Here is a 25,186-nt window from a genome sequence, read left to right as displayed (position 1 = left end):
TCGGTGGCTCGCCAACTGCGTGTCGTCCACTGACAACGGCGGCGCGGCCACTCCGGTCTTCCGCACTCTGCAGGGAGCTGCCAAGGAAGGCATCTCTCCTCTAGCTGCTCGGCCATGGTGCGCCTGCATAGCTTAGAGCTTGCCACACATCTGCCCTCGCCGTTGGACAGGTAGCAGACGGCAAGGCGCGCGTTTTCTGCAATTTTTCGGTGATGACAAGCGGCTGATATGCTTGTAAGTGTAGCATATGAAACAAGAATCGTATGAAGCATCCGTAGACAGGTGCTAAAGTCGCAGTATGGCCGCAGGTGACGGTCGTATGATGGGTCTGTAGCCACAACAGGTTGGCAGCAAAGCGAATACCGCTAACTGAAAGCACCCTGCCGTAGCCCCAGTGGCGCAATTGGTTAGCGCACGGTACTTATAAGGCAGTAGCCGTGAGCAATGCCGGGGTTGTGAGTTCGAGCCTCACCTGGGGCATACTTTTATTTCGTAGCAGCTGACTCTGAAAGCATCGGGACGCTAGATTTGAGATGTATCACCTACTTGAGAACCATAAGTGAGCGTGCATTGTAGGTAAGCATCGCGCATTCCTCGGTAGTATAGTGGTTAGTATCCCCGCCTGTCACGCGGGATACCGGGGTTCGATTCCCCGCCGGGGAGGTGCGATTTTTATATCGCAAAAGTTGCACGTGTGGCCCGAAAGGACATTAACGTTGTGATCGAGAAATGTAGTTGCTGCAGAATCGTAAGAAAGTCTGCGTCTTAGGAAGTGTTTCTCGTATTCTTCACACCACGTCGTCGTCGTTTCACAACTTACAGGGTTTGCTGTTGACGCTGAATCATCGCACCCGAGGCTTAGTGAACGAGCTCGAAGCACCCAAGAAAAAGAATAATTTTAGCAGAGCGTGGTTTCGATCCACGGACCTCTGGGTTATGGGCCCAGCACGCTTCCACTGCGCCACTCTGCTGCGTGCATGCGTTCGCCCTCTTCGGTGCGTGACATGGGACACTTGGAAAAGCGTTGTCTGCGTCGCGTACCGATTAATTAACTGTGTGACATCTCTCAGCTTGACTTGTCTCGACTTTGCTCGACTGACGCTACGCTGACGCTTGCACGAAGCGATATTTACCACGATCGTCTCGAGATGCAGCTGCGAGATGCTCAGGATTGACATTGCACTGCACGCAGGCGGAAACATTCGAATGCACTGCCTAGCTACGCGCCCGCAACTAACAAAATGCCGACCCTGCCAGGATTCGAACCTGGAATCTTCTGATCCGTAGTCAGACGCGTTATCCGTTGCGCCACAGGGCCACTGTTCGCGTTCCGTAGTAAGAGGCGGGTACACATCGCGGAGCAACGTGTTCTCGGTGGCTCGCCAACTGCGTGTCGTCCACTGACAACGGCGGCGCGGCCACTCCGGTCTTCCGCACTCTGCAGGGAGCTGCCAAGGAAGGCATCTCTCCTCTAGCTGCTCGGCCATGGTGCGCCTGCATAGCTTAGAGCTTGCCACACATCTGCCCTCGCCGTTGGACAGGTAGCAGACGGCAAGGCGCGCGTTTTCTGCAATTTTTCGGTGATGACAAGCGGCTGATATGCTTGTAAGTGTAGCATATGAAACAAGAATCGTATGAAGCATCCGTAGACAGGTGCTAAAGTCGCAGTATGGCCGCAGGTGACGGTCGTATGATGGGTCTGTAGCCACAACAGGTTGGCAGCAAAGCGAATACCGCTAACTGAAAGCACCCTGCCGTAGCCCCAGTGGCGCAATTGGTTAGCGCACGGTACTTATAAGGCAGTAGCCGTGAGCAATGCCGGGGTTGTGAGTTCGAGCCTCACCTGGGGCATACTTTTATTTCGTAGCAGCTGACTCTGAAAGCATCGGGACGCTAGATTTGAGATGTATCACCTACTTGAGAATCATAAGTGAGCGTGCATTGTAGGTAAGCATCGCGCATTCCTCGGTAGTATAGTGGTTAGTATCCCCGCCTGTCACGCGGGAGACCGGGGTTCGATTCCCCGCCGGGGAGGTGCGATTTTTATATCGCAAAAGTTGCACGTGTGGCCCGAAAGGACATTAACGTTGTGATCGAGAAATGTAGTTGCTGCAGAATCGTAAGAAAGTCTGCGTCTTAGGAAGTGTTTCTCGTATTCTTCACACCACGTCGTCGTCGTTTCACAACTTACAGGGTTTGCTGTTGACGCTGAATCATCGCACCCGAGGCTTAGTGAACGAGCTCGAAGCACCCAAGAAAAAGAATAATTTTAGCAGAGCGTGGTTTCGATCCACGGACCTCTGGGTTATGGGCCCAGCACGCTTCCACTGCGCCACTCTGCTGCGAGCAGGCGTTCGCCCTCTTCGGTGCGTGACATGGGACACTTGGAAAAGCGTTGTCTGCGTCGCGTACCGATTAATTAACTGTGTGACATCTCTCAGCTTGACTTGTCTCGACTGACGCTACGCTGACGCTTGCACGAAGCGATATTTACCACGATCGTCTCGAGATGCAGCTGCGAGATGCTCAGGATTGACATTGCACTGCACGCAGGCGGAAACATTCGAATGCACTGCCTAGCTACGCGCCCGCAACTAACAAAATGCCGACCCTGCCAGGATTCGAACCTGGAATCTTCTGATCCGTAGTCAGACGCGTTATCCGTTGCGCCACAGGGCCACTGTTCGCGTTCCGTAGTAAGAGGCGGGTACACATCGCGGAGCAACGTGTTCTCGGTGGCTCGCCAACTGCGTGTCGTCCACTGACAACGGCGGCGCGGCCACTCCGGTCTTCCGCACTCTGCAGGGAGCTGCCAAGGAAGGCATCTCTCCTCTAGCTGCTCGGCCATGGTGCGCCTGCATAGCTTAGAGCTTGCCACACATCTGCCCTCGCCGTTGGACAGGTAGCAGACGGCAAGGCGCGCGTTTTCTGCAATTTTTCGGTGATGACAAGCGGCTGATATGCTTGTAAGTGTAGCATATGAAACAAGAATCGTATGAAGCATCCGTAGACAGGTGCTAAAGTCGCAGTATGGCCGCAGGTGACGGTCGTATGATGGGTCTGTAGCCACAACAGGTTGGCAGCAAAGCGAATACCGCTAACTGAAAGCACCCTGCCGTAGCCCCAGTGGCGCAATTGGTTAGCGCACGGTACTTATAAGGCAGTAGCCGTGAGCAATGCCGGGGTTGTGAGTTCGAGCCTCACCTGGGGCATACTTTTATTTCGTAGCAGCTGACTCTGAAAGCATCGGGACGCTAGATTTGAGATGTATCACCTACTTGAGAATCATAAGTGAGCGTGCATTGTAGGTAAGCATCGCGCATTCCTCGGTAGTATAGTGGTTAGTATCCCCGCCTGTCACGCGGGAGACCGGGGTTCGATTCCCCGCCGGGGAGGTGCGATTTTTATATCGCAAAAGTTGCACGTGTGGCCCGAAAGGACATTAACGTTGTGATCGAGAAATGTAGTTGCTGCAGAATCGTAAGAAAGTCTGCGTCTTAGGAAGTGTTTCTCGTATTCTTCACACCACGTCGTCGTCGTTTCACAACTTACAGGGTTTGCTGTTGACGCTGAATCATCGCACCCGAGGCTTAGTGAACGAGCTCGAAGCACCCAAGAAAAAGAATAATTTTAGCAGAGCGTGGTTTCGATCCACGGACCTCTGGGTTATGGGCCCAGCACGCTTCCACTGCGCCACTCTGCTGCGTGCAGGCGTTCGCCCTCTTCGGTGCGTGACATGGGACACTTGGAAAAGCGTTGTCTGCGTCGCGTACCGATTAATTAACTGTGTGACATCTCTCAGCTTGACTTGTCTCGACTTTGCTCGACTGACGCTACGCTGACGCTTGCACGAAGCGATATTTACCACGATCGTCTCGAGATGCAGCTGCGAGATGCTCAGGATTGACATTGCACTGCACGCAGGCGGAAACATTCGAATGCACTGCCTAGCTACGCGCCCGCAACTAACAAAATGCCGACCCTGCCAGGATTCGAACCTGGAATCTTCTGATCCGTAGTCAGACGCGTTATCCGTTGCGCCACAGGGCCACTGTTCGCGTTCCGTAGTAAGAGGCGGGTACACATCGCGGAGCAACGTGTTCTCGGTGGCTCGCCAACTGCGTGTCGTCCACTGACAACGGCGGCGCGGCCACTCCGGTCTTCCGCACTCTGCAGGGAGCTGCCAAGGAAGGCATCTCTCCTCTAGCTGCTCGGCCATGGTGCGCCTGCATAGCTTAGAGCTTGCCACACATCTGCCCTCGCCGTTGGACAGGTAGCAGACGGCAAGGCGCGCGTTTTCTGCAATTTTTCGGTGATGACAAGCGGCTGATATGCTTGTAAGTGTAGCATATGAAACAAGAATCGTATGAAGCATCCGTAGACAGGTGCTAAAGTCGCAGTATGGCCGCAGGTGACGGTCGTATGATGGGTCTGTAGCCACAACAGGTTGGCAGCAAAGCGAATACCGCTAACTGAAAGCACCCTACCGTAGCCCCAGTGGCGCAATTGGTTAGCGCACGGTACTTATAAGGCAGTAGCCGTGAGCAATGCCGGGGTTGTGAGTTCGAGCCTCACCTGGGGCATACTTTTATTTCGTAGCAGCTGACTCTGAAAGCATCGGGACGCTAGATTTGAGATGTATCACCTACTTGAGAATCATAAGTGAGCGTGCATTGTAGGTAAGCATCGCGCATTCCTCGGTAGTATAGTGGTTAGTATCCCCGCCTGTCACGCGGGAGACCGGGGTTCGATTCCCCGCCGGGGACGTGCGATTTTTATATCGCAAAAGTTGCACGTGTGGCCCGAAAGGACATTAACGTTGTGATCGAGAAATGTAGTTGCTGCAGAATCGTAAGAAAGTCTGCGTCTTAGGAAGTGTTTCTCGTATTCTTCACACCACGTCGTCGTCGTTTCACAACTTACAGGGTTTGCTGTTGACGCTGAATCATCGCACCCGAGGCTTAGTGAACGAGCTCGAAGCACCCAAGAAAAAGAATAATTTTAGCAGAGCGTGGTTTCGATCCACGGACCTCTGGGTTATGGGCCCAGCACGCTTCCACTGCGCCACTCTGCTGCGTGCAGGCGTTCGCCCTCTTCGGTGCGTGACATGGGACACTTGGAAAAGCGTTGTCTGCGTCGCGTACCGATTAATTAACTGTGTGACATCTCTCAGCTTGACTTGTCTCGACTTTGCTCGACTGACGCTACGCTGACGCTTGCACGAAGCGATATTTACCACGATCGTCTCGAGATGCAGCTGCGAGATGCTCAGGATTGACATTGCACTGCACGCAGGCGGAAACATTCGAATGCACTGCCTAGCTACGCGCCCGCAACTAACAAAATGCCGACCCTGCCAGGATTCGAACCTGGAATCTTCTGATCCGTAGTCAGACGCGTTATCCGTTGCGCCACAGGGCCACTGTTCGCGTTTCGTAGTAAGAGGCGGGTACACATCGCGGAGCAACGTGTTCTCGGTGGCTCGCCAACTGCGTGTCGTCCACTGACAACGGCGGCGCGGCCACTCCGGTCTTCCGCACTCTGCAGGGAGCTGCCAAGGAAGGCATCTCTCCTCTAGCTGCTCGGCCATGGTGCGCCTGCATAGCTTAGAGCTTGCCACACATCTGCCCTCGCCGTTGGACAGGTAGCAGACGGCAAGGCGCGCGTTTTCTGCAATTTTTCGGTGATGACAAGCGGCTGATATGCTTGTAAGTGTAGCATATGAAACAAGAATCGTATGAAGCATCCGTAGACAGGTGCTAAAGTCGCAGTATGGCCGCAGGTGACGGTCGTATGATGGGTCTGTAGCCACAACAGGTTGGCAGCAAAGCGAATACCGCTAACTGAAAGCACCCTGCCGTAGCCCCAGTGGCGCAATTGGTTAGCGCACGGTACTTATAAGGCAGTAGCCGTGAACAATGCCGGGGTTGTGAGTTCGAGCCTCACCTGGGGCATACTTTTATTTCGTAGCAGCTGACTCTGAAAGCATCGGGACGCTAGATTTGAGATGTATCACCTACTTGAGAACCATAAGTGAGCGTGCATTGTAGGTAAGCATCGCGCATTCCTCGGTAGTATAGTGGTTAGTATCCCCGCCTGTCACGCGGGAGACCGGGGTTCGATTCCCCGCCGGGGAGGTGCGATTTTTATATCGCAAAAGTTGCACGTGTGGCCCGAAAGGACATTAACGTTGTGATCGAGAAATGTAGTTGCTGCAGAATCGTAAGAAAGTCTGCGTCTTAGGAAGTGTTTCTCGTATTCTTCACACCACGTCGTCGTCGTTTCACAACTTACAGGGTTTGCTGTTGACGCTGAATCATCGCACCCGAGGCTTAGTGAACGAGCTCGAAGCACCCAAGAAAAAGAATAATTTTAGCAGAGCGTGGTTTCGATCCACGGACCTCTGGGTTATGGGCCCAGCACGCTTCCACTGCGCCACTCTGCTGCGTGCAGGCGTTCGCCCTCTTCGGTGCGTGACATGGGACACTTGGAAAAGCGTTGTCTGCGTCGCGTACCGATTAATTAACTGTGTGACATCTCTCAGCTTGACTTGTCTCGACTTTGCTCGACTGACGCTACGCTGACGCTTGCACGAAGCGATATTTACCACGATCGTCTCGAGATGCAGCTGCGAGATGCTCAGGATTGACATTGCACTGCACGCAGGCGGAAACATTCGAATGCACTGCCTAGCTACGCGCCCGCAACTAACAAAATGCCGACCCTGCCAGGATTCGAACCTGGAATCTTCTGATCCGTAGTCAGACGCGTTATCCGTTGCGCCACAGGGCCACTGTTCGCGTTTCGTAGTAAGAGGCGGGTACACATCGCGGAGCAACGTGTTCTCGGTGGCTCGCCAACTGCGTGTCGTCCACTGACAACGGCGGCGCGGCCACTCCGGTCTTCCGCACTCTGCAGGGAGCTGCCAAGGAAGGCATCTCTCCTCTAGCTGCTCGGCCATGGTGCGCCTGCATAGCTTAGAGCTTGCCACACATCTGCCCTCGCCGTTGGACAGGTAGCAGACGGCAAGGCGCGCGTTTTCTGCAATTTTTCGGTGATGACAAGCGGCTGATATGCTTGTAAGTGTAGCATATGAAACAAGAATCGTATGAAGCATCCGTAGACAGGTGCTAAAGTCGCAGTATGGCCGCAGGTGACGGTCGTATGATGGGTCTGTAGCCACAACAGGTTGGCAGCAAAGCGAATACCGCTAACTGAAAGCACCCTGACGTAGCCCCAGTGGCGCAATTGGTTAGCGTACGGTACTTATAAGGCAGTAGCCGTGAGCAATGCCGGGGTTGTGAGTTCGAGCCTCACCTGGGGCATACTTTTATTTCGTAGCAGCTGACTCTGAAAGCATCGGGACGCTAGATTTGAGATGTATCACCTACTTGAGAACCATAAGTGAGCGTGCATTGTAGGTAAGCATCGCGCATTCCTCGGTAGTATAGTGGTTAGTATCCCCGCCTGTCACGCGGGAGACCGGGGTTCGATTCCCCGCCGGGGAGGTGCGATTTTTATATCGCAAAAGTTGCACGTGTGGCCCGAAAGGACATTAACGTTGTGATCGAGAAATGTAGTTGCTGCAGAATCGTAAGAAAGTCTGCGTCTTAGGAAGTGTTTCTCGTATTCTTCACACCACGTCGTCGTCGTTTCACAACTTACAGGGTTTGCTGTTGACGCTGAATCATCGCACCCGAGGCTTAGTGAACGAGCTCGAAGCACCCAACAAAAAGAATAATTTTAGCAGAGCGTGGTTTCGATCCACGGACCTCTGGGTTATGGGCCCAGCACGCTTCCACTGCGCCACTCTGCTGCGTGCAGGCGTTCGCCCTCTTCGGTGCGTGACATGGGACACTTGGAAAAGCGTTGCCTGCGTCGCGTACCGATTAATTAACTGTGTGACATCTCTCAGCTTGACTTGTCTCGACTTTGCTCGACTGACGCTACGCTGACGCTTGCACGAAGCGATATTTACCACGATCGTCTCGAGATGCAGCTGCGAGATGCTCAGGATTGACATTGCACTGCACGCAGGCGGAAACATTCGAATGCACTGCCTAGCTACGCGCCCGCAACTAACAAAATGCCGACCCTGCCAGGATTCGAACCTGGAATCTTCTGATCCGTAGTCAGACGCGTTATCCGTTGCGCCACAGGGCCACTGTTCGCGTTTCGTAGTAAGAGGCGGGTACACATCGCGGAGCAACGTGTTCTCGGTGGCTCGCCAACTGCGTGTCGTCCACTGACAACGGCGGCGCGGCCACTCCGGTCTTCCGCACTCTGCAGGGAGCTGCCAAGGAAGGCATCTCTCCTCTAGCTGCTCGGCCATGGTGCGCCTGCATAGCTTAGAGCTTGCCACACATCTGCCCTCGCCGTTGGACAGGTAGCAGACGGCAAGGCGCGCGTTTTCTGCAATTTTTCGGTGATGACAAGCGGCTGATATGCTTGTAAGTGTAGCATATGAAACAAGAATCGTATGAAGCATCCGTAGACAGGTGCTAAAGTCGCAGTATGGCCGCAGGTGACGGTCGTATGATGGGTCTGTAGCCACAACAGGTTGGCAGCAAAGCGAATACCGCTAACTGAAAGCACCCTGCCGTAGCCCCAGTGGCGCAATTGGTTAGCGCACGGTACTTATAAGGCAGTAGCCGTGAGCAATGCCGGGGTTGTGAGTTCGAGCCTCACCTGGGGCATACTTTTATTTCGTAGCAGCTGACTCTGAAAGCATCGGGACGCTAGATTTGAGATGTATCACCTACTTGAGAACCATAAGTGAGCGTGCATTGTAGGTAAGCATCGCGCATTCCTCGGTAGTATAGTGGTTAGTATCCCCGCCTGTCACGCGGGAGACCGGGGTTCGATTCCCCGCCGGGGAGGTGCGATTTTTATATCGCAAAAGTTGCACGTGTGGCCCGAAAGGACATTAACGTTGTGATCGAGAAATGTAGTTGCTGCAGAATCGTAAGAAAGTCTGCGTCTTAGGAAGTGTTTCTCGTATTCTTCACACCACGTCGTCGTCGTTTCACAACTTACAGGGTTTGCTGTTGACGCTGAATCATCGCACCCGAGGCTTAGTGAACGAGCTCGAAGCACCCAACAAAAAGAATAATTTTAGCAGAGCGTGGTTTCGATCCACGGACCTCTGGGTTATGGGCCCAGCACGCTTCCACTGCGCCACTCTGCTGCGTGCAGGCGTTCGCCCTCTTCGGTGCGTGACATGGGACACTTGGAAAAGCGTTGTCTGCGTCGCGTACCGATTAATTAACTGTGTGACATCTCTCAGCTTGACTTGTCTCGACTTTGCTCGACTGACGCTACGCTGACGCTTGCACGAAGCGATATTTACCACGATCGTCTCGAGATGCAGCTGCGAGATGCTCAGGATTGACATTGCACTGCACGCAGGCGGAAACATTCGAATGCACTGCCTAGCTACGCGCCCGCAACTAACAAAATGCCGACCCTGCCAGGATTCGAACCTGGAATCTTCTGATCCGTAGTCAGACGCGTTATCCGTTGCGCCACAGGGCCACTGTTCGCGTTTCGTAGTAAGAGGCGGGTACACATCGCGGAGCAACGTGTTCTCGGTGGCTCGCCAACTGCGTGTCGTCCACTGACAACGGCGGCGCGGCCACTCCGGTCTTCCGCACTCTGCAGGGAGCTGCCAAGGAAGGCATCTCTCCTCTAGCTGCTCGGCCATGGTGCGCCTGCATAGCTTAGAGCTTGCCACACATCTGCCCTCGCCGTTGGACAGGTAGCAGACGGCAAGGCGCGCGTTTTCTGCAATTTTTCGGTGATGACAAGCGGCTGATATGCTTGTAAGTGTAGCATATGAAACAAGAATCGTATGAAGCATCCGTAGACAGGTGCTAAAGTCGCAGTATGGCCGCAGGTGACGGTCGTATGATGGGTCTGTAGCCACAACAGGTTGGCAGCAAAGCGAATACCGCTAACTGAAAGCACCCTGCCGTAGCCCCAGTGGCGCAATTGGTTAGCGCACGGTACTTATAAGGCAGTAGCCGTGAGCAATGCCGGGGTTGTGAGTTCGAGCCTCACCTGGGGCATACTTTTATTTCGTAGCAGCTGACTCTGAAAGCATCGGGACGCTAGATTTGAGATGTATCACCTACTTGAGAACCATAAGTGAGCGTGCATTGTAGGTAAGCATCGCGCATTCCTCGGTAGTATAGTGGTTAGTATCCCCGCCTGTCACGCGGGAGACCGGGGTTCGATTCCCCGCCGGGGAGGTGCGATTTTTATATCGCAAAAGTTGCACGTGTGGCCCGAAAGGACATTAACGTTGTGATCGAGAAATGTAGTTGCTGCAGAATCGTAAGAAAGTCTGCGTCTTAGGAAGTGTTTCTCGTATTCTTCACACCACGTCGTCGTCGTTTCACAACTTACAGGGTTTGCTGTTGACGCTGAATCATCGCACCCGAGGCTTAGTGAACGAGCTCGAAGCACCCAACAAAAAGAATAATTTTAGCAGAGCGTGGTTTCGATCCACGGACCTCTGGGTTATGGGCCCAGCACGCTTCCACTGCGCCACTCTGCTGCGTGCAGGCGTTCGCCCTCTTCGGTGCGTGACATGGGACACTTGGAAAAGCGTTGTCTGCGTCGCGTACCGATTAATTAACTGTGTGACATCTCTCAGCTTGACTTGTCTCGACTTTGCTCGACTGACGCTACGCTGACGCTTGCACGAAGCGATATTTACCACGATCGTCTCGAGATGCAGCTGCGAGATGCTCAGGATTGACATTGCACTGCACGCAGGCGGAAACATTCGAATGCACTGCCTAGCTACGCGCCCGCAACTAACAAAATGCCGACCCTGCCAGGATTCGAACCTGGAATCTTCTGATCCGTAGTCAGACGCGTTATCCGTTGCGCCACAGGGCCACTGTTCGCGTTTCGTAGTAAGAGGCGGGTACACATCGCGGAGCAACGTGTTCTCGGTGGCTCGCCAACTGCGTGTCGTCCACTGACAACGGCGGCGCGGCCACTCCGGTCTTCCGCACTCTGCAGGGAGCTGCCAAGGAAGGCATCTCTCCTCTAGCTGCTCGGCCATGGTGCGCCTGCATAGCTTAGAGCTTGCCACACATCTGCCCTCGCCGTTGGACAGGTAGCAGACGGCAAGGCGCGCGTTTTCTGCAATTTTTCGGTGATGACAAGCGGCTGATATGCTTGTAAGTGTAGCATATGAAACAAGAATCGTATGAAGCATCCGTAGACAGGTGCTAAAGTCGCAGTATGGCCGCAGGTGACGGTCGTATGATGGGTCTGTAGCCACAACAGGTTGGCAGCAAAGCGAATACCGCTAACTGAAAGCACCCTGCCGTAGCCCCAGTGGCGCAATTGGTTAGCGCACGGTACTTATAAGGCAGTAGCCGTGAGCAATGCCGGGGTTGTGAGTTCGAGCCTCACCTGGGGCATACTTTTATTTCGTAGCAGCTGACTCTGAAAGCATCGGGACGCTAGATTTGAGATGTATCACCTACTTGAGAACCATAAGTGAGCGTGCATTGTAGGTAAGCATCGCGCATTCCTCGGTAGTATAGTGGTTAGTATCCCCGCCTGTCACGCGGGAGACCGGGGTTCGATTCCCCGCCGGGGAGGTGCGATTTTTATATCGCAAAAGTTGCACGTGTGGCCCGAAAGGACATTAACGTTGTGATCGAGAAATGTAGTTGCTGCAGAATCGTAAGAAAGTCTGCGTCTTAGGAAGTGTTTCTCGTATTCTTCACACCACGTCGTCGTCGTTTCACAACTTACAGGGTTTGCTGTTGACGCTGAATCATCGCACCCGAGGCTTAGTGAACGAGCTCGAAGCACCCAACAAAAAGAATAATTTTAGCAGAGCGTGGTTTCGATCCACGGACCTCTGGGTTACGGGCCCAGCACGCTTCCACTGCGCCACTCTGCTGCGTGCAGGCGTTCGCCCTCTTCGGTGCGTGACATGGGACACTTGGAAAAGCGTTGTCTGCGTCGCGTACCGATTAATTAACTGTGTGACATCTCTCAGCTTGACTTGTCTCGACTTTGCTCGACTGACGCTACGCTGACGCTTGCACGAAGCGATATTTACCACGATCGTCTCGAGATGCAGCTGCGAGATGCTCAGGATTGACATTGCACTGCACGCAGGCGGAAACATTCGAATGCACTGCCTAGCTACGCGCCCGCAACTAACAAAATGCCGACCCTGCCAGGATTCGAACCTGGAATCTTCTGATCCGTAGTCAGACGCGTTATCCGTTGCGCCACAGGGCCACTGTTAGCGTTTCGTAGTAAGAGGCGGGTACACATCGCGGAGCAACGTGTTCTCGGTGGCTCGCCAACTGCGTGTCGTCCACTGACAACGGCGGCGCGGCCACTCCGGTCTTCCGCACTCTGCAGGGAGCTGCCAAGGAAGGCATCTCTCCTCTAGCTGCTCGGCCATGGTGCGCCTGCATAGCTTAGAGCTTGCCACACATCTGCCCTCGCCGTTGGACAGGTAGCAGACGGCAAGGCGCGCGTTTTCTGCAATTTTTCGGTGATGACAAGCGGCTGATATGCTTGTAAGTGTAGCATATGAAACAAGAATCGTATGAAGCATCCGTAGACAGGTGCTAAAGTCGCAGTATGGCCGCAGGTGACGGTCGTATGATGGGTCTGTAGCCACAACAGGTTGGCAGCAAAGCGAATACCGCTAACTGAAAGCACCCTGCCGTAGCCCCAGTGGCGCAATTGGTTAGCGCACGGTACTTATAAGGCAGTAGCCGTGAGCAATGCCGGGGTTGTGAGTTCGAGCCTCACCTGGGGCATACTTTTATTTCGTAGCAGCTGACTCTGAAAGCATCGGGACGCTAGATTTGAGATGTATCACCTACTTGAGAACCATAAGTGAGCGTGCATTGTAGGTAAGCATCGCGCATTCCTCGGTAGTATAGTGGTTAGTATCCCCGCCTGTCACGCGGGAGACCGGGGTTCGATTCCCCGCCGGGGAGGTGCGATTTTTATATCGCAAAAGTTGCACGTGTGGCCCGAAAGGACATTAACGTTGTGATCGAGAAATGTAGTTGCTGCAGAATCGTAAGAAAGTCTGCGTCTTAGGAAGTGTTTCTCGTATTCTTCACACCACGTCGTCGTCGTTTCACAACTTACAGGGTTTGCTGTTGACGCTGAATCATCGCACCCGAGGCTTAGTGAACGAGCTCGAAGCACCCAAGAAAAAGAATAATTTTAGCAGAGCGTGGTTTCGATCCACGGACCTCTGGGTTATGGGCCCAGCACGCTTCCACTGCGCCACTCTGCTGCGTGCAGGCGTTCGCCCTCTTCGGTGCGTGACATGGGACACTTGGAAAAGCGTTGTCTGCGTCGCGTACCGATTAATTAACTGTGTGACATCTCTCAGCTTGACTTGTCTCGACTTTGCTCGACTGACGCTACGCTGACGCTTGCACGAAGCGATATTTACCACGATCGTCTCGAGATGCAGCTGCGAGATGCTCAGGATTGACATTGCACTGCACGCAGGCGGAAACATTCGAATGCACTGCCTAGCTACGCGCCCGCAACTAACAAAATGCCGACCCTGCCAGGATTCGAACCTGGAATCTTCTGATCCGTAGTCAGACGCGTTATCCGTTGCGCCACAGGGACACTGTTCGCGTTTCGTAGTAAGAGGCGGGTACACATCGCGGAGCAACGTGTTCTCGGTGGCTCGCCAACTGCGTGTCGTCCACTGACAACGGCGGCGCGGCCACTCCGGTCTTCCGCACTCTGCAGGGAGCTGCCAAGGAAGGCATCTCTCCTCTAGCTGCTCGGCCATGGTGCGCCTGCATAGCTTAGAGCTTGCCACACATCTGCCCTCGCCGTTGGACAGGTAGCAGACGGCAAGGCGCGCGTTTTCTGCAATTTTTCGGTGATGACAAGCGGCTGATATGCTTGTAAGTGTAGCATATGAAACAAGAATCGTATGAAGCATCCGTAGACAGGTGCTAAAGTCGCAGTATGGCCGCAGGTGACGGTCGTATGATGGGTCTGTAGCCACAACAGGTTGGCAGCAAAGCGAATACCGCTAACTGAAAGCACCCTGCCGTAGCCCCAGTGGCGCAATTGGTTAGCGCACGGTACTTATAAGGCAGTAGCCGTGAGCAATGCCGGGGTTGTGAGTTCGAGCCTCACCTGGGGCATACTTTTATTTCGTAGCAGCTGACTCTGAAAGCATCGGGACGCTAGATTTGAGATGTATCACCTACTTGAGAACCATAAGTGAGCGTGCATTGTAGGTAAGCATCGCGCATTCCTCGGTAGTATAGTGGTTAGTATCCCCGCCTGTCACGCGGGAGACCGGGGTTCGATTCCCCGCCGGGGAGGTGCGATTTTTATATCGCAAAAGTTGCACGTGTGGCCCGAAAGGACATTAACGTTGTGATCGAGAAATGTAGTTGCTGCAGAATCGTAAGAAAGTCTGCGTCTTAGGAAGTGTTTCTCGTATTCTTCACACCACGTCGTCGTCGTTTCACAACTTACAGGGTTTGCTGTTGACGCTGAATCATCGCACCCGAGGCTTAGTGAACGAGCTCGAAGCACCCAACAAAAAGAATAATTTTAGCAGAGCGTGGTTTCGATCCACGGACCTCTGGGTTATGGGCCCAGCACGCTTCCACTGCGCCACTCTGCTGCGTGCAGGCGTTCGCCCTCTTCGGTGCGTGACATGGGACACTTGGAAAAGCGTTGTCTGCGTCGCGTACCGATTAATTAACTGTGTGACATCTCTCAGCTTGACTTGTCTCGACTTTGCTCGACTGACGCTACGCTGACGCTTGCACGAAGCGATATTTACCACGATCGTCTCGAGATGCAGCTGCGAGATGCTCAGGATTGACATTGCACTGCACGCAGGCGGAAACATTCGAATGCACTGCCTAGCTACGCGCCCGCAACTAACAAAATTCCGACCCTGCCAGGATTCGAACCTGGAATCTTCTGATCCGTAGTCAGACGCGTTATCCGTTGCGCCACAGGGCCACTGTTCGCGTTTCGTAGTAAGAGGCGGGTACACATCGCGGAGCAACGTGTTCTCGGTGGCTCGCCAACTGCGTGTCGTCCACTGACAACGGCGGCGCGGCCACTCCGGTCTTCCGCACTCTGCAGGGAGCTGCCAAGGAAGGCATCTCTCCTCTAGCTGCTCGGCCATGGTGCGCCTGCATAGCTTAGAGCTTGCCACACATCTGCCCTCGCCGTTGGACAGGTAGCAGACGGCAAGGCGCGCGTTTTCTGCAATTTTTCGGTGATGACAAGCGGCTGATATGCTTGTAAGTGTAGCATATGAAACAAGAATCGTATGAAGCATCCGTAGACAGGTGCTAAAGTCGCAGTATGGCCGCAGGTGACGGTCGTATGATGGGTCTGTAGCCACAACAGGTTGGCAGCAAAGCGAATACCGCTAACTGAAAGCACCCTGCCGTAGCCCCAGTGGCGCAATTGGTTAGCGCACGGTACTTATAAGGCAGTAGCCGTGAGCAATGCCGGGGTTGTGAGTTCGAGCCTCACCTGGGGCATACTTTTATTTCGTAGCAGCTGACTCTGAAAGCATCGGGACGCTAGATTTGAGATGTATCACCTACTTGAGAACCATAAGTGAGCGTGCATTGTAGGTAAGCATCGCGCATTCCTCGGTAGTATAGTGGTTAGTATCCCCGCCTGTCACGCGGGAGACCGGGGTTCGATTCCCCGCCGGGGAGGTGCGATTTTTATATCGCAAAAGTTGCACGTGTGGCCCGAAAGGACATTAACGTTGTGATCGAGAAATGTAGTTGCTGCAGAATCGTAAGAAAGTCTGCGTCTTAGGAAGTGTTTCTCGTATTCTTCACACCACGTCGTCGTCGTTTCACAACTTACAGGGTTTGCTGTTGACGCTGAATCATCGCACCCGAGGCTTAGTGAACGAGCTCGAAGCACCCAAGAAAAAGAATAATTTTAGCAGAGCGTGGTTTCGATCCACGGACCTCTGGGTTATGGGCCCAGCACGCTTCCACTGCGCCACTCTGCTGCGTGCAGGCGTTCGCCCTCTTCGGTGCGTGACATGGGACACTTGGAAAAGCGTTGTCTGCGTCGCGTACCGATTAATTAACTGTGTGACATCTCTCAGCTTGACTTGTCTCGACTTTGCTCGACTGACGCTACGCTGACGCTTGCACGAAGCGATATTTACCACGATCGTCTCGAGATGCAGCTGCGAGATGCTCAGGATTGACATTGCACTGCACGCAGGCGGAAACATTCGAATGCACTGCCTAGCTACGCGCCCGCAACTAACAAAATGCCGACCCTGCCAGGATTCGAACCTGGAATCTTCTGATCCGTAGTCAGACGCGTTATCCGTTGCGCCACAGGGCCACTGTTCGCGTTTCGTAGTAAGAGGCGGGTACACATCGCGGAGCAACGTGTTCTCGGTGGCTCGCCAACTGCGTGTCGTCCACTGACAACGGCGGCGCGGCCACTCCGGTCTTCCGCACTCTGCAGGGAGCTGCCAAGGAAGGCATCTCTCCTCTAGCTGCTCGGCCATGGTGCGCCTGCATAGCTTAGAGCTTGCCACACATCTGCCCTCGCCGTTGGACAGGTAGCAGACGGCAAGGCGCGCGTTTTCTGCAATTTTTCGGTGATGACAAGCGGCTGATATGCTTGTAAGTGTAGCATATGAAACAAGAATCGTATGAAGCATCCGTAGACAGGTGCTAAAGTCGCAGTATGGCCGCAGGTGACGGTCGTATGATGGGTCTGTAGCCACAACAGGTTGGCAGCAAAGCGAATACCGCTAACTGAAAGCACCCTGCCGTAGCCCCAGTGGCGCAATTGGTTAGCGCACGGTACTTATAAGGCAGTAGCCGTGAGCAATGCCGGGGTTGTGAGTTCGAGCCTCACCTGGGGCATACTTTTATTTCGTAGCAGCTGACTCTGAAAGCATCGGGACGCTAGATTTGAGATGTATCACCTACTTGAGAACCATAAGTGAGCGTGCATTGTAGGTAAGCATCGCGCATTCCTCGGTAGTATAGTGGTTAGTATCCCCGCCTGTCACGCGGGAGACCGGGGTTCGATTCCCCGCCGGGGAGGTGCGATTTTTATATCGCAAAAGTTGCACGTGTGGCCCGAAAGGACATTAACGTTGTGATCGAGAAATGTAGTTGCTGCAGAATCGTAAGAAAGTCTGCGTCTTAGGAAGTGTTTCTCGTATTCTTCACACCACGTCGTCGTCGTTTCACAACTTACAGGGTTTGCTGTTGACGCTGAATCATCGCACCCGAGGCTTAGTGAACGAGCTCGAAGCACCCAACAAAAAGAATAATTTTAGCAGAGCGTGGTTTCGATCCACGGACCTCTGGGTTATGGGCCCAGCACGCTTCCACTGCGCCACTCTGCTGCGTGCAGGCGTTCGCCCTCTTCGGTGCGTGACATGGGACACTTGGAAAAGCGTTGTCTGCGTCGCGTACCGATTAATTAACTGTGTGACATCTCTCAGCTTGACTTGTCTCGACTTTGCTCGACTGACGCTACGCTGACGCTTGCACGAAGCGATATTTACCACGATCGTCTCGAGATGCAGCTGCGAGATGCTCAGGATTGACATTGCACTGCACGCAGGCGGAAACATTCGAATGCACTGCCTAGCTACGCGCCCGCAACTAACAAAATGCCGACCCTGCCAGGATTCGAACCTGGAATCTTCTGATCCGTAGTCAGACGCGTTATCCGTTGCGCCACAGGGCCACTGTTCGCGTTTCGTAGTAAGAGGCGGGTACACATCGCGGAGCAACGTGTTCTCGGTGGCTCGCCAACTGCGTGTCGTCCACTGACAACGGCGGCGCGGCCACTCCGGTCTTCCGCACTCTGCAGGGAGCTGCCAAGGAAGGCATCTCTCCTCTAGCTGCTCGGCCATGGTGCGCCTGCATAGCTTAGAGCTTGCCACACATCTGCCCTCGCCGTTGGACAGGTAGCAGACGGCAAGGCGCGCGTTTTCTGCAATTTTTCGGTGATGACAAGCGGCTGATATGCTTGTAAGTGTAGCATATGAAACAAGAATCGTATGAAGCATCCGTAGACAGGTGCTAAAGTCGCAGTATGGCCGCAGGTGACGGTCGTATGATGGGTCTGTAGCCACAACAGGTTGGCAGCAAAGCGAATACCGCTAACTGAAAGCACCCTGCCGTAGCCCCAGTGGCGCAATTGGTTAGCGCACGGTACTTATAAGGCAGTAGCCGTGAGCAATGCCGGGGTTGTGAGTTCGAGCCTCACCTGGGGCATACTTTTATTTCGTAGCAGCTGACTCTGAAAGCATCGGGACGCTAGATTTGAGATGTATCACCTACTTGAGAACCATAAGTGAGCGTGCATTGTAGGTAAGCATCGCGCATTCCTCGGTAGTATAGTGGTTAGTATCCCCGCCTGTCACGCGGGAGACCGGGGTTCGATTCCCCGCCGGGGAGGTGCGATTTTTATATCGCAAAAGTTGCACGTGTGGCCCGAAAGGACATTAACGTTGTGATCGAGAAATGTAGTTGCTGCAGAATCGTAAGAAAGTCTGCGTCTTAGGAAGTGTTTCTCGTATTCTTCACACCACGTCGTCGTCGTTTCACAACTTACAGGGTTTGCTGTTGACGCTGAATCATCGCACCCGAGGCTTAGTGAACGAGCTCGAAGCACCCAAGAAAAAGAATAATTTTAGCAGAGCGTGGTTTCGATCCACGGACCTCTGGGTTATGGGCCCAGCACGCTTCCACTGCGCCACTCTGCTGCGTGCAGGCGTTCGCCCTCTTCGGTGCGTGACATGGGACACTTGGAAAAGCGTTGTCTGCGTCGCGTACCGATTAATTAACTGTGTGACATCTCTCAGCTTGACTTGTCTCGACTTTGCTCGACTGACGCTACGCTGACGCTTGCACGAAGCGATATTTACCACGATCGTCTCGAGATGCAGCTGCGAGATGCTCAGGATTGACATTGCACTGCACGCAGGCGGAAACATTCGAATGCACTGCCTAGCTACGCGCCCGCAACTAACAAAATGCCGACCCTGCCAGGATTCGAACCTGGAATCTTCTGATCCGTAGTCAGACGCGTTATCCGTTGCGCCACAGGGACACTGTTCGCGTTTCGTAGTAAGAGGCGGGTACACATCGCGGAGCAACGTGTTCTCGGTGGCTCGCCAACTGCGTGTCGTCCACTGACAACGGCGGCGCGGCCACTCCGGTCTTCCGCACTCTGCAGGGAGCTGCCAAGGAAGGCATCTCTCCTCTAGCTGCTCGGCCATGGTGCGCCTGCATAGCTTAGAGCTTGCCACACATCTGCCCTCGCCGTTGGACAGGTAGCAGACGGCAAGGCGCGCGTTTTCTGCAATTTTTCGGTGATGACAAGCGGCTGATATGCTTGTAAGTGTAGCATATGAAACAAGAATCGTATGAAGCATCCGTAGACAGGTGCTAAAGTCGCAGTATGGCCGCAGGTGACGGTCGTATGATGGGTCTGTAGCCACAACAGGTTGGCAGCAAAGCGAATACCGCTAACTGAAAGCACCCTGCCGTAGCCCCAGTGGCGCAATTGGTTAGCGCACGGTACTTATAAGGCAGTAGCCGTGAGCAATGCCGGGGTTGTGAGTTCGAGCCTCACCTGGGGCATACTTTTATTTCGTAGCAGCTGACTCTGAAAGCATCGGGACGCTAGATTTGAGATGTATCACCTACTTGAGAACCATAAGTGAGCGTGCATTGTAGGTAAGCATCGCGCATTCCTCGGTAGTATAGTGGTTAGTATCCCCGCCTGTCACGCGGGAGACCGGGGTTCGATTCCCCGCCGGGGAGGTGCGATTTTTATATCGCAAAAGTTGCACGTGTGGCCCGAAAGGACATTAACGTTGTGATCGAGAAATGTAGTTGCTGCAGAATCGTAAGAAAGTCTGCGTCTTAGGAAGTGTTTCTCGTATTCTTCACACCACGTCGTCGTCGTTTCACAACTTACAGGGTTTGCTGTTGACGCTGAATCATCGCACCCGAGGCTTAGTGAACGAGCTCGAAGCACCCAACAAAAAGAATAATTTTAGCAGAGCGTGGTTTCGATCCACGGACCTCTGGGTTATGGGCCCAGCACGCTTCCACTGCGCCACTCTGCTGCGTGCAGGCGTTCGCCCTCTTCGGTGCGTGACATGGGACACTTGGAAAAGCGTTGTCTGCGTCGCGTACCGATTAATTAACTGTGTGACATCTCTCAGCTTGACTTGTCTCGACTTTGCTCGACTGACGCTACGCTGACGCTTGCACGAAGCGATATTTACCACGATCGTCTCGAGATGCAGCTGCGAGATGCTCAGGATTGACATTGCACTGCACGCAGGCGGAAACATTCGAATGCACTGCCTAGCTACGCGCCCGCAACTAACAAAATGCCGACCCTGCCAGGATTCGAACCTGGAATCTTCTGATCCGTAGTCAGACGCGTTATCCGTTGCGCCACAGGGCCACTGTTCGCGTTTCGTAGTAAGAGGCGGGTACACATCGCGGAGCAACGTGTTCTCGGTGGCTCGCCAACTGCGTGTCGTCCACTGACAACGGCGGCGCGGCCACTCCGGTCTTCCGCACTCTGCAGGGAGCTGCCAAGGAAGGCATCTCTCCTCTAGCTGCTCGGCCATGGTGCGCCTGCATAGCTTAGAGCTTGCCACACATCTGCCCTCGCCGTTGGACAGGTAGCAGACGGCAAGGCGCGCGTTTTCTGCAATTTTTCGGTGATGACAAGCGGCTGATATGCTTGTAAGTGTAGCATATGAAACAAGAATCGTATGAAGCATCCGTAGACAGGTGCTAAAGTCGCAGTATGGCCGCAGGTGACGGTCGTATGATGGGTCTGTAGCCACAACAGGTTGGCAGCAAAGCGAATACCGCTAACTGAAAGCACCCTGCCGTAGCCCCAGTGGCGCAATTGGTTAGCGCACGGTACTTATAAGGCAGTAGCCGTGAGCAATGCCGGGGTTGTGAGTTCGAGCCTCACCTGGGGCATACTTTTATTTCGTAGCAGCTGACTCTGAAAGCATCGGGACGCTAGATTTGAGATGTATCACCTACTTGAGAACCATAAGTGAGCGTGCATTGTAGGTAAGCATCGCGCATTCCTCGGTAGTATAGTGGTTAGTATCCCCGCCTGTCACGCGGGAGACCGGGGTTCGATTCCCCGCCGGGGAGGTGCGATTTTTATATCGCAAAAGTTGCACGTGTGGCCCGAAAGGACATTAACGTTGTGATCGAGAAATGTAGTTGCTGCAGAATCGTAAGAAAGTCTGCGTCTTAGGAAGTGTTTCTCGTATTCTTCACACCACGTCGTCGTCGTTTCACAACTTACAGGGTTTGCTGTTGACGCTGAATCATCGCACCCGAGGCTTAGTGAACGAGCTCGAAGCACCCAAGAAAAAGAATAATTTTAGCAGAGCGTGGTTTCGATCCACGGACCTCTGGGTTATGGGCCCAGCACGCTTCCACTGCGCCACTCTGCTGCGTGCAGGCGTTCGCCCTCTTCGGTGCGTGACATGGGACACTTGGAAAAGCGTTGTCTGCGTCGCGTACCGATTAATTAACTGTGTGACATCTCTCAGCTTGACTTGTCTCGACTTTGCTCGACTGACGCTACGCTGACGCTTGCACGAAGCGATATTTACCACGATCGTCTCGAGATGCAGCTGCGAGATGCTCAGGATTGACATTGCACTGCACGCAGGCGGAAACATTCGAATGCACTGCCTAGCTACGCGCCCGCAACTAACAAAATGCCGACCCTGCCAGGATTCGAACCTGGAATCTTCTGATCCGTAGTCAGACGCGTTATCCGTTGCGCCACAGGGACACTGTTCGCGTTTCGTAGTAAGAGGCGGGTACACATCGCGGAGCAACGTGTTCTCGGTGGCTCGCCAACTGCGTGTCGTCCACTGACAACGGCGGCGCGGCCACTCCGGTCTTCCGCACTCTGCAGGGAGCTGCCAAGGAAGGCATCTCTCCTCTAGCTGCTCGGCCATGGTGCGCCTGCATAGCTTAGAGCTTGCCACACATCTGCCCTCGCCGTTGGACAGGTAGCAGACGGCAAGGCGCGCGTTTTCTGCAATTTTTCGGTGATGACAAGCGGCTGATATGCTTGTAAGTGTAGCATATGAAACAAGAATCGTATGAAGCATCCGTAGACAGGTGCTAAAGTCGCAGTATGGCCGCAGGTGACGGTCGTATGATGGGTCTGTAGCCACAACAGGTTGGCAGCAAAGCGAATACCGCTAACTGAAAGCACCCTGACGTAGCCCCAGTGGCGCAATTGGTTAGCGCACGGTACTTATAAGGCAGTAGCCGTGAGCAATGCCGGGGTTGTGAGTTCGAGCCTCACCTGGGGCATACTTTTATTTCGTAGCAGCTGACTCTGAAAGCATCGGGACGCTAGATTTGAGATGTATCACCTACTTGAGAACCATAAGTGAGCGTGCATTGTAGGTAAGCATCGCGCATTCCTCGGTAGTATAGTGGTTAGTATCCCCGCCTGTCACGCGGGAGACCGGGGTTCGATTCCCCGCCGGGGAGGTGCGATTTTTATATCGCAAAAGTTGCACGTGTGGCCCGAAAGGACATTAACGTTGTGATCGAGAAATGTAGTTGCTGCAGAATCGTAAGAAAGTCTGCGTCTTAGGAAGTGTTTCTCGTATTCTTCACACCACGTCGTCGTCGTTTCACAACTTACAGGGTTTGCTGTTGACGCTGAATCATCGCACCCGAGGCTTAGTGAACGAGCTCGAAGCACCCAACAAAAAGAATAATTTTAGCAGAGCGTGGTTTCGATCCACGGACCTCTGGGTTATGGGCCCAGCACGCTTCCACTGCGCCACTCTGCTGCGTGCAGGCGTTCGCCCTCTTCGGTGCGTGACATGGGACACTTGGAAAAGCGTTGTCTGCGTCGCGTACCGATTAATTAACTGTGTGACATCTCTCAGCTTGACTTGTCTCGACTTTGCTCGACTGACGCTACGCTGACGCTTGCACGAAGCGATATTTACCACGATCGTCTCGAGATGCAGCTGCGAGATGCTCAGGATTGACATTGCACTGCACGCAGGCGGAAACATTCGAATGCACTGCCTAGCTACGCGCCCGCAACTAACAAAATGCCGACCCTGCCAGGATTCGAACCTGGAATCTTCTGATCCGTAGTCAGACGCGTTATCCGTTGCGCCACAGGGACACTGTTCGCGTTTCGTAGTAAGAGGCGGGTACACATCGCGGAGCAACGTGTTCTCGGTGGCTCGCCAACTGCGTGTCGTCCACTGACAACGGCGGCGCGGCCACTCCGGTCTTCCGCACTCTGCAGGGAGCTGCCAAGGAAGGCATCTCTCCTCTAGCTGCTCGGCCATGGTGCGCCTGCATAGCTTAGAGCTTGCCACACATCTGCCCTCGCCGTTGGACAGGTAGCAGACGGCAAGGCGCGCGTTTTCTGCAATTTTTCGGTGATGACAAGCGGCTGATATGCTTGTAAGTGTAGCATATGAAACAAGAATCGTATGAAGCATCCGTAGACAGGTGCTAAAGTCGCAGTATGGCCGCAGGTGACGGTCGTATGATGGGTCTGTAGCCACAACAGGTTGGCAGCAAAGCGAATACCGCTAACTGAAAGCACCCTGACGTAGCCCCAGTGGCGCAATTGGTTAGCGCACGGTACTTATAAGGCAGTAGCCGTGAGCAATGCCGGGGTTGTGAGTTCGAGCCTCACCTGGGGCATACTTTTATTTCGTAGCAGCTGACTCTGAAAGCATCGGGACGCTAGATTTGAGATGTATCACCTACTTGAGAACCATAAGTGAGCGTGCATTGTAGGTAAGCATCGCGCATTCCTCGGTAGTATAGTGGTTAGTATCCCCGCCTGTCACGCGGGAGACCGGGGTTCGATTCCCCGCCGGGGAGGTGCGATTTTTATATCGCAAAAGTTGCACGTGTGGCCCGAAAGGACATTAACGTTGTGATCGAGAAATGTAGTTGCTGCAGAATCGTAAGAAAGTCTGCGTCTTAGGAAGTGTTTCTCGTATTCTTCACACCACGTCGTCGTCGTTTCACAACTTACAGGGTTTGCTGTTGACGCTGAATCATCGCACCCGAGGCTTAGTGAACGAGCTCGAAGCACCCAACAAAAAGAATAATTTTAGCAGAGCGTGGTTTCGATCCACGGACCTCTGGGTTATGGGCCCAGCACGCTTCCACTGCGCCACTCTGCTGCGTGCAGGCGTTCGCCCTCTTCGGTGCGTGACATGGGACACTTGGAAAAGCGTTGTCTGCGTCGCGTACCGATTAATTAACTGTGTGACATCTCTCAGCTTGACTTGTCTCGACTTTGCTCGACTGACGCTACGCTGACGCTTGCACGAAGCGATATTTACCACGATCGTCTCGAGATGCAGCTGCGAGATGCTCAGGATTGACATTGCACTGCACGCAGGCGGAAACATTCGAATGCACTGCCTAGCTACGCGCCCGCAACTAACAAAATGCCGACCCTGCCAGGATTCGAACCTGGAATCTTCTGATCCGTAGTCAGACGCGTTATCCGTTGCGCCACAGGGACACTGTTCGCGTTTCGTAGTAAGAGGCGGGTACACATCGCGGAGCAACGTGTTCTCGGTGGCTCGCCAACTGCGTGTCGTCCACTGACAACGGCGGCGCGGCCACTCCGGTCTTCCGCACTCTGCAGGGAGCTGCCAAGGAAGGCATCTCTCCTCTAGCTGCTCGGCCATGGTGCGCCTGCATAGCTTAGAGCTTGCCACACATCTGCCCTCGCCGTTGGACAGGTAGCAGACGGCAAGGCGCGCGTTTTCTGCAATTTTTCGGTGATGACAAGCGGCTGATATGCTTGTAAGTGTAGCATATGAAACAAGAATCGTATGAAGCATCCGTAGACAGGTGCTAAAGTCGCAGTATGGCCGCAGGTGACGGTCGTATGATGGGTCTGTAGCCACAACAGGTTGGCAGCAAAGCGAATACCGCTAACTGAAAGCACCCTGACGTAGCCCCAGTGGCGCAATTGGTTAGCGCGCGGTACTTATAAGGCAGTAGCCGTGAGCAATGCCGGGGTTGTGAGTTCGAGCCTCACCTGGGGCATACTTTTATTTCGTAGCAGCTGACTCTGAAAGCATCGG

The 25,186-nt window shown here is 53.8% G+C and overlaps 56 non-coding genes across 56 annotated transcripts; 37 read left to right on the top strand and 19 right to left on the bottom strand.

Moving 5' to 3' along the window:
- Positions 1–388: 388 nt before the first annotated feature.
- On the top strand, positions 389–480 carry Trnai-uau. The gene is given in 2 exon segments: positions 389–426; positions 445–480. It is a non-coding gene; the product is annotated as a tRNA-Ile (tRNA).
- Positions 481–591: 111 nt separating this feature from the next.
- On the top strand, positions 592–663 carry Trnad-guc. Its single transcript has one exon. It is a non-coding gene; the product is annotated as a tRNA-Asp (tRNA).
- Positions 664–1,245: 582 nt separating this feature from the next.
- Trnar-acg lies at positions 1,246–1,318 on the bottom strand. Its single transcript has one exon. It is a non-coding gene; the product is annotated as a tRNA-Arg (tRNA).
- A 441-nt stretch (positions 1,319–1,759) lies between these two features.
- Trnai-uau lies at positions 1,760–1,851 on the top strand. The gene is given in 2 exon segments: positions 1,760–1,797; positions 1,816–1,851. It is a non-coding gene; the product is annotated as a tRNA-Ile (tRNA).
- Positions 1,852–1,962: 111 nt separating this feature from the next.
- On the top strand, positions 1,963–2,034 carry Trnad-guc. Its single transcript has one exon. It is a non-coding gene; the product is annotated as a tRNA-Asp (tRNA).
- A 572-nt stretch (positions 2,035–2,606) lies between these two features.
- Positions 2,607–2,679, bottom strand: Trnar-acg. Its single transcript has one exon. It is a non-coding gene; the product is annotated as a tRNA-Arg (tRNA).
- A 441-nt stretch (positions 2,680–3,120) lies between these two features.
- On the top strand, positions 3,121–3,212 carry Trnai-uau. Its single transcript is given in 2 exon segments — positions 3,121–3,158; positions 3,177–3,212. It is a non-coding gene; the product is annotated as a tRNA-Ile (tRNA).
- Positions 3,213–3,323: 111 nt separating this feature from the next.
- Positions 3,324–3,395, top strand: Trnad-guc. The gene has a single exon. It is a non-coding gene; the product is annotated as a tRNA-Asp (tRNA).
- A 582-nt stretch (positions 3,396–3,977) lies between these two features.
- Positions 3,978–4,050, bottom strand: Trnar-acg. The gene has a single exon. It is a non-coding gene; the product is annotated as a tRNA-Arg (tRNA).
- Positions 4,051–4,491: 441 nt separating this feature from the next.
- On the top strand, positions 4,492–4,583 carry Trnai-uau. The gene is given in 2 exon segments: positions 4,492–4,529; positions 4,548–4,583. It is a non-coding gene; the product is annotated as a tRNA-Ile (tRNA).
- Positions 4,584–4,694: 111 nt separating this feature from the next.
- Positions 4,695–4,766, top strand: Trnad-guc. The gene has a single exon. It is a non-coding gene; the product is annotated as a tRNA-Asp (tRNA).
- A 582-nt stretch (positions 4,767–5,348) lies between these two features.
- Trnar-acg lies at positions 5,349–5,421 on the bottom strand. The gene has a single exon. It is a non-coding gene; the product is annotated as a tRNA-Arg (tRNA).
- A 441-nt stretch (positions 5,422–5,862) lies between these two features.
- Positions 5,863–5,954, top strand: Trnai-uau. Its single transcript is given in 2 exon segments — positions 5,863–5,900; positions 5,919–5,954. It is a non-coding gene; the product is annotated as a tRNA-Ile (tRNA).
- Positions 5,955–6,065: 111 nt separating this feature from the next.
- Trnad-guc lies at positions 6,066–6,137 on the top strand. The gene has a single exon. It is a non-coding gene; the product is annotated as a tRNA-Asp (tRNA).
- Positions 6,138–6,719: 582 nt separating this feature from the next.
- Positions 6,720–6,792, bottom strand: Trnar-acg. The gene has a single exon. It is a non-coding gene; the product is annotated as a tRNA-Arg (tRNA).
- A 441-nt stretch (positions 6,793–7,233) lies between these two features.
- Positions 7,234–7,325, top strand: Trnai-uau. Its single transcript is given in 2 exon segments — positions 7,234–7,271; positions 7,290–7,325. It is a non-coding gene; the product is annotated as a tRNA-Ile (tRNA).
- A 111-nt stretch (positions 7,326–7,436) lies between these two features.
- Positions 7,437–7,508, top strand: Trnad-guc. Its single transcript has one exon. It is a non-coding gene; the product is annotated as a tRNA-Asp (tRNA).
- Positions 7,509–8,090: 582 nt separating this feature from the next.
- Positions 8,091–8,163, bottom strand: Trnar-acg. Its single transcript has one exon. It is a non-coding gene; the product is annotated as a tRNA-Arg (tRNA).
- Positions 8,164–8,604: 441 nt separating this feature from the next.
- On the top strand, positions 8,605–8,696 carry Trnai-uau. Its single transcript is given in 2 exon segments — positions 8,605–8,642; positions 8,661–8,696. It is a non-coding gene; the product is annotated as a tRNA-Ile (tRNA).
- Positions 8,697–8,807: 111 nt separating this feature from the next.
- Positions 8,808–8,879, top strand: Trnad-guc. The gene has a single exon. It is a non-coding gene; the product is annotated as a tRNA-Asp (tRNA).
- A 582-nt stretch (positions 8,880–9,461) lies between these two features.
- On the bottom strand, positions 9,462–9,534 carry Trnar-acg. Its single transcript has one exon. It is a non-coding gene; the product is annotated as a tRNA-Arg (tRNA).
- A 441-nt stretch (positions 9,535–9,975) lies between these two features.
- Trnai-uau lies at positions 9,976–10,067 on the top strand. The gene is given in 2 exon segments: positions 9,976–10,013; positions 10,032–10,067. It is a non-coding gene; the product is annotated as a tRNA-Ile (tRNA).
- A 111-nt stretch (positions 10,068–10,178) lies between these two features.
- Trnad-guc lies at positions 10,179–10,250 on the top strand. The gene has a single exon. It is a non-coding gene; the product is annotated as a tRNA-Asp (tRNA).
- A 582-nt stretch (positions 10,251–10,832) lies between these two features.
- On the bottom strand, positions 10,833–10,905 carry Trnar-acg. The gene has a single exon. It is a non-coding gene; the product is annotated as a tRNA-Arg (tRNA).
- A 441-nt stretch (positions 10,906–11,346) lies between these two features.
- Positions 11,347–11,438, top strand: Trnai-uau. Its single transcript is given in 2 exon segments — positions 11,347–11,384; positions 11,403–11,438. It is a non-coding gene; the product is annotated as a tRNA-Ile (tRNA).
- Positions 11,439–11,549: 111 nt separating this feature from the next.
- Trnad-guc lies at positions 11,550–11,621 on the top strand. Its single transcript has one exon. It is a non-coding gene; the product is annotated as a tRNA-Asp (tRNA).
- Positions 11,622–11,857: 236 nt separating this feature from the next.
- On the bottom strand, positions 11,858–11,929 carry Trnat-cgu. The gene has a single exon. It is a non-coding gene; the product is annotated as a tRNA-Thr (tRNA).
- Positions 11,930–12,203: 274 nt separating this feature from the next.
- Positions 12,204–12,276, bottom strand: Trnar-acg. The gene has a single exon. It is a non-coding gene; the product is annotated as a tRNA-Arg (tRNA).
- Positions 12,277–12,717: 441 nt separating this feature from the next.
- Trnai-uau lies at positions 12,718–12,809 on the top strand. Its single transcript is given in 2 exon segments — positions 12,718–12,755; positions 12,774–12,809. It is a non-coding gene; the product is annotated as a tRNA-Ile (tRNA).
- Positions 12,810–12,920: 111 nt separating this feature from the next.
- On the top strand, positions 12,921–12,992 carry Trnad-guc. Its single transcript has one exon. It is a non-coding gene; the product is annotated as a tRNA-Asp (tRNA).
- A 582-nt stretch (positions 12,993–13,574) lies between these two features.
- Positions 13,575–13,647, bottom strand: Trnar-acg. Its single transcript has one exon. It is a non-coding gene; the product is annotated as a tRNA-Arg (tRNA).
- Positions 13,648–14,088: 441 nt separating this feature from the next.
- Positions 14,089–14,180, top strand: Trnai-uau. Its single transcript is given in 2 exon segments — positions 14,089–14,126; positions 14,145–14,180. It is a non-coding gene; the product is annotated as a tRNA-Ile (tRNA).
- A 111-nt stretch (positions 14,181–14,291) lies between these two features.
- On the top strand, positions 14,292–14,363 carry Trnad-guc. The gene has a single exon. It is a non-coding gene; the product is annotated as a tRNA-Asp (tRNA).
- Positions 14,364–14,945: 582 nt separating this feature from the next.
- Positions 14,946–15,018, bottom strand: Trnar-acg. Its single transcript has one exon. It is a non-coding gene; the product is annotated as a tRNA-Arg (tRNA).
- A 441-nt stretch (positions 15,019–15,459) lies between these two features.
- On the top strand, positions 15,460–15,551 carry Trnai-uau. The gene is given in 2 exon segments: positions 15,460–15,497; positions 15,516–15,551. It is a non-coding gene; the product is annotated as a tRNA-Ile (tRNA).
- A 111-nt stretch (positions 15,552–15,662) lies between these two features.
- Positions 15,663–15,734, top strand: Trnad-guc. The gene has a single exon. It is a non-coding gene; the product is annotated as a tRNA-Asp (tRNA).
- Positions 15,735–16,316: 582 nt separating this feature from the next.
- Positions 16,317–16,389, bottom strand: Trnar-acg. Its single transcript has one exon. It is a non-coding gene; the product is annotated as a tRNA-Arg (tRNA).
- A 441-nt stretch (positions 16,390–16,830) lies between these two features.
- Positions 16,831–16,922, top strand: Trnai-uau. Its single transcript is given in 2 exon segments — positions 16,831–16,868; positions 16,887–16,922. It is a non-coding gene; the product is annotated as a tRNA-Ile (tRNA).
- Positions 16,923–17,033: 111 nt separating this feature from the next.
- Trnad-guc lies at positions 17,034–17,105 on the top strand. Its single transcript has one exon. It is a non-coding gene; the product is annotated as a tRNA-Asp (tRNA).
- Positions 17,106–17,687: 582 nt separating this feature from the next.
- Positions 17,688–17,760, bottom strand: Trnar-acg. Its single transcript has one exon. It is a non-coding gene; the product is annotated as a tRNA-Arg (tRNA).
- Positions 17,761–18,201: 441 nt separating this feature from the next.
- Trnai-uau lies at positions 18,202–18,293 on the top strand. Its single transcript is given in 2 exon segments — positions 18,202–18,239; positions 18,258–18,293. It is a non-coding gene; the product is annotated as a tRNA-Ile (tRNA).
- A 111-nt stretch (positions 18,294–18,404) lies between these two features.
- On the top strand, positions 18,405–18,476 carry Trnad-guc. The gene has a single exon. It is a non-coding gene; the product is annotated as a tRNA-Asp (tRNA).
- A 582-nt stretch (positions 18,477–19,058) lies between these two features.
- Trnar-acg lies at positions 19,059–19,131 on the bottom strand. Its single transcript has one exon. It is a non-coding gene; the product is annotated as a tRNA-Arg (tRNA).
- Positions 19,132–19,572: 441 nt separating this feature from the next.
- Trnai-uau lies at positions 19,573–19,664 on the top strand. The gene is given in 2 exon segments: positions 19,573–19,610; positions 19,629–19,664. It is a non-coding gene; the product is annotated as a tRNA-Ile (tRNA).
- Positions 19,665–19,775: 111 nt separating this feature from the next.
- Positions 19,776–19,847, top strand: Trnad-guc. The gene has a single exon. It is a non-coding gene; the product is annotated as a tRNA-Asp (tRNA).
- A 582-nt stretch (positions 19,848–20,429) lies between these two features.
- On the bottom strand, positions 20,430–20,502 carry Trnar-acg. The gene has a single exon. It is a non-coding gene; the product is annotated as a tRNA-Arg (tRNA).
- Positions 20,503–20,943: 441 nt separating this feature from the next.
- Positions 20,944–21,035, top strand: Trnai-uau. The gene is given in 2 exon segments: positions 20,944–20,981; positions 21,000–21,035. It is a non-coding gene; the product is annotated as a tRNA-Ile (tRNA).
- A 111-nt stretch (positions 21,036–21,146) lies between these two features.
- On the top strand, positions 21,147–21,218 carry Trnad-guc. Its single transcript has one exon. It is a non-coding gene; the product is annotated as a tRNA-Asp (tRNA).
- A 582-nt stretch (positions 21,219–21,800) lies between these two features.
- Trnar-acg lies at positions 21,801–21,873 on the bottom strand. The gene has a single exon. It is a non-coding gene; the product is annotated as a tRNA-Arg (tRNA).
- A 441-nt stretch (positions 21,874–22,314) lies between these two features.
- Positions 22,315–22,406, top strand: Trnai-uau. Its single transcript is given in 2 exon segments — positions 22,315–22,352; positions 22,371–22,406. It is a non-coding gene; the product is annotated as a tRNA-Ile (tRNA).
- Positions 22,407–22,517: 111 nt separating this feature from the next.
- Trnad-guc lies at positions 22,518–22,589 on the top strand. Its single transcript has one exon. It is a non-coding gene; the product is annotated as a tRNA-Asp (tRNA).
- Positions 22,590–23,171: 582 nt separating this feature from the next.
- On the bottom strand, positions 23,172–23,244 carry Trnar-acg. The gene has a single exon. It is a non-coding gene; the product is annotated as a tRNA-Arg (tRNA).
- Positions 23,245–23,685: 441 nt separating this feature from the next.
- Trnai-uau lies at positions 23,686–23,777 on the top strand. Its single transcript is given in 2 exon segments — positions 23,686–23,723; positions 23,742–23,777. It is a non-coding gene; the product is annotated as a tRNA-Ile (tRNA).
- A 111-nt stretch (positions 23,778–23,888) lies between these two features.
- Trnad-guc lies at positions 23,889–23,960 on the top strand. The gene has a single exon. It is a non-coding gene; the product is annotated as a tRNA-Asp (tRNA).
- Positions 23,961–24,542: 582 nt separating this feature from the next.
- Trnar-acg lies at positions 24,543–24,615 on the bottom strand. The gene has a single exon. It is a non-coding gene; the product is annotated as a tRNA-Arg (tRNA).
- A 441-nt stretch (positions 24,616–25,056) lies between these two features.
- Positions 25,057–25,148, top strand: Trnai-uau. The gene is given in 2 exon segments: positions 25,057–25,094; positions 25,113–25,148. It is a non-coding gene; the product is annotated as a tRNA-Ile (tRNA).
- The last annotated feature ends 38 nt before the right edge of the window (positions 25,149–25,186 follow it).

This window comes from Schistocerca americana, chromosome 8 (assembly GCF_021461395.2).
Source record: "Schistocerca americana isolate TAMUIC-IGC-003095 chromosome 8, iqSchAmer2.1, whole genome shotgun sequence".
In the NCBI taxonomy this organism is placed as follows: domain Eukaryota; kingdom Metazoa; phylum Arthropoda; class Insecta; order Orthoptera; family Acrididae; genus Schistocerca; species Schistocerca americana.
Note: the sequence above shows the minus strand (reverse complement) of the source record. Positions and strands in the feature narration are given on the sequence as shown.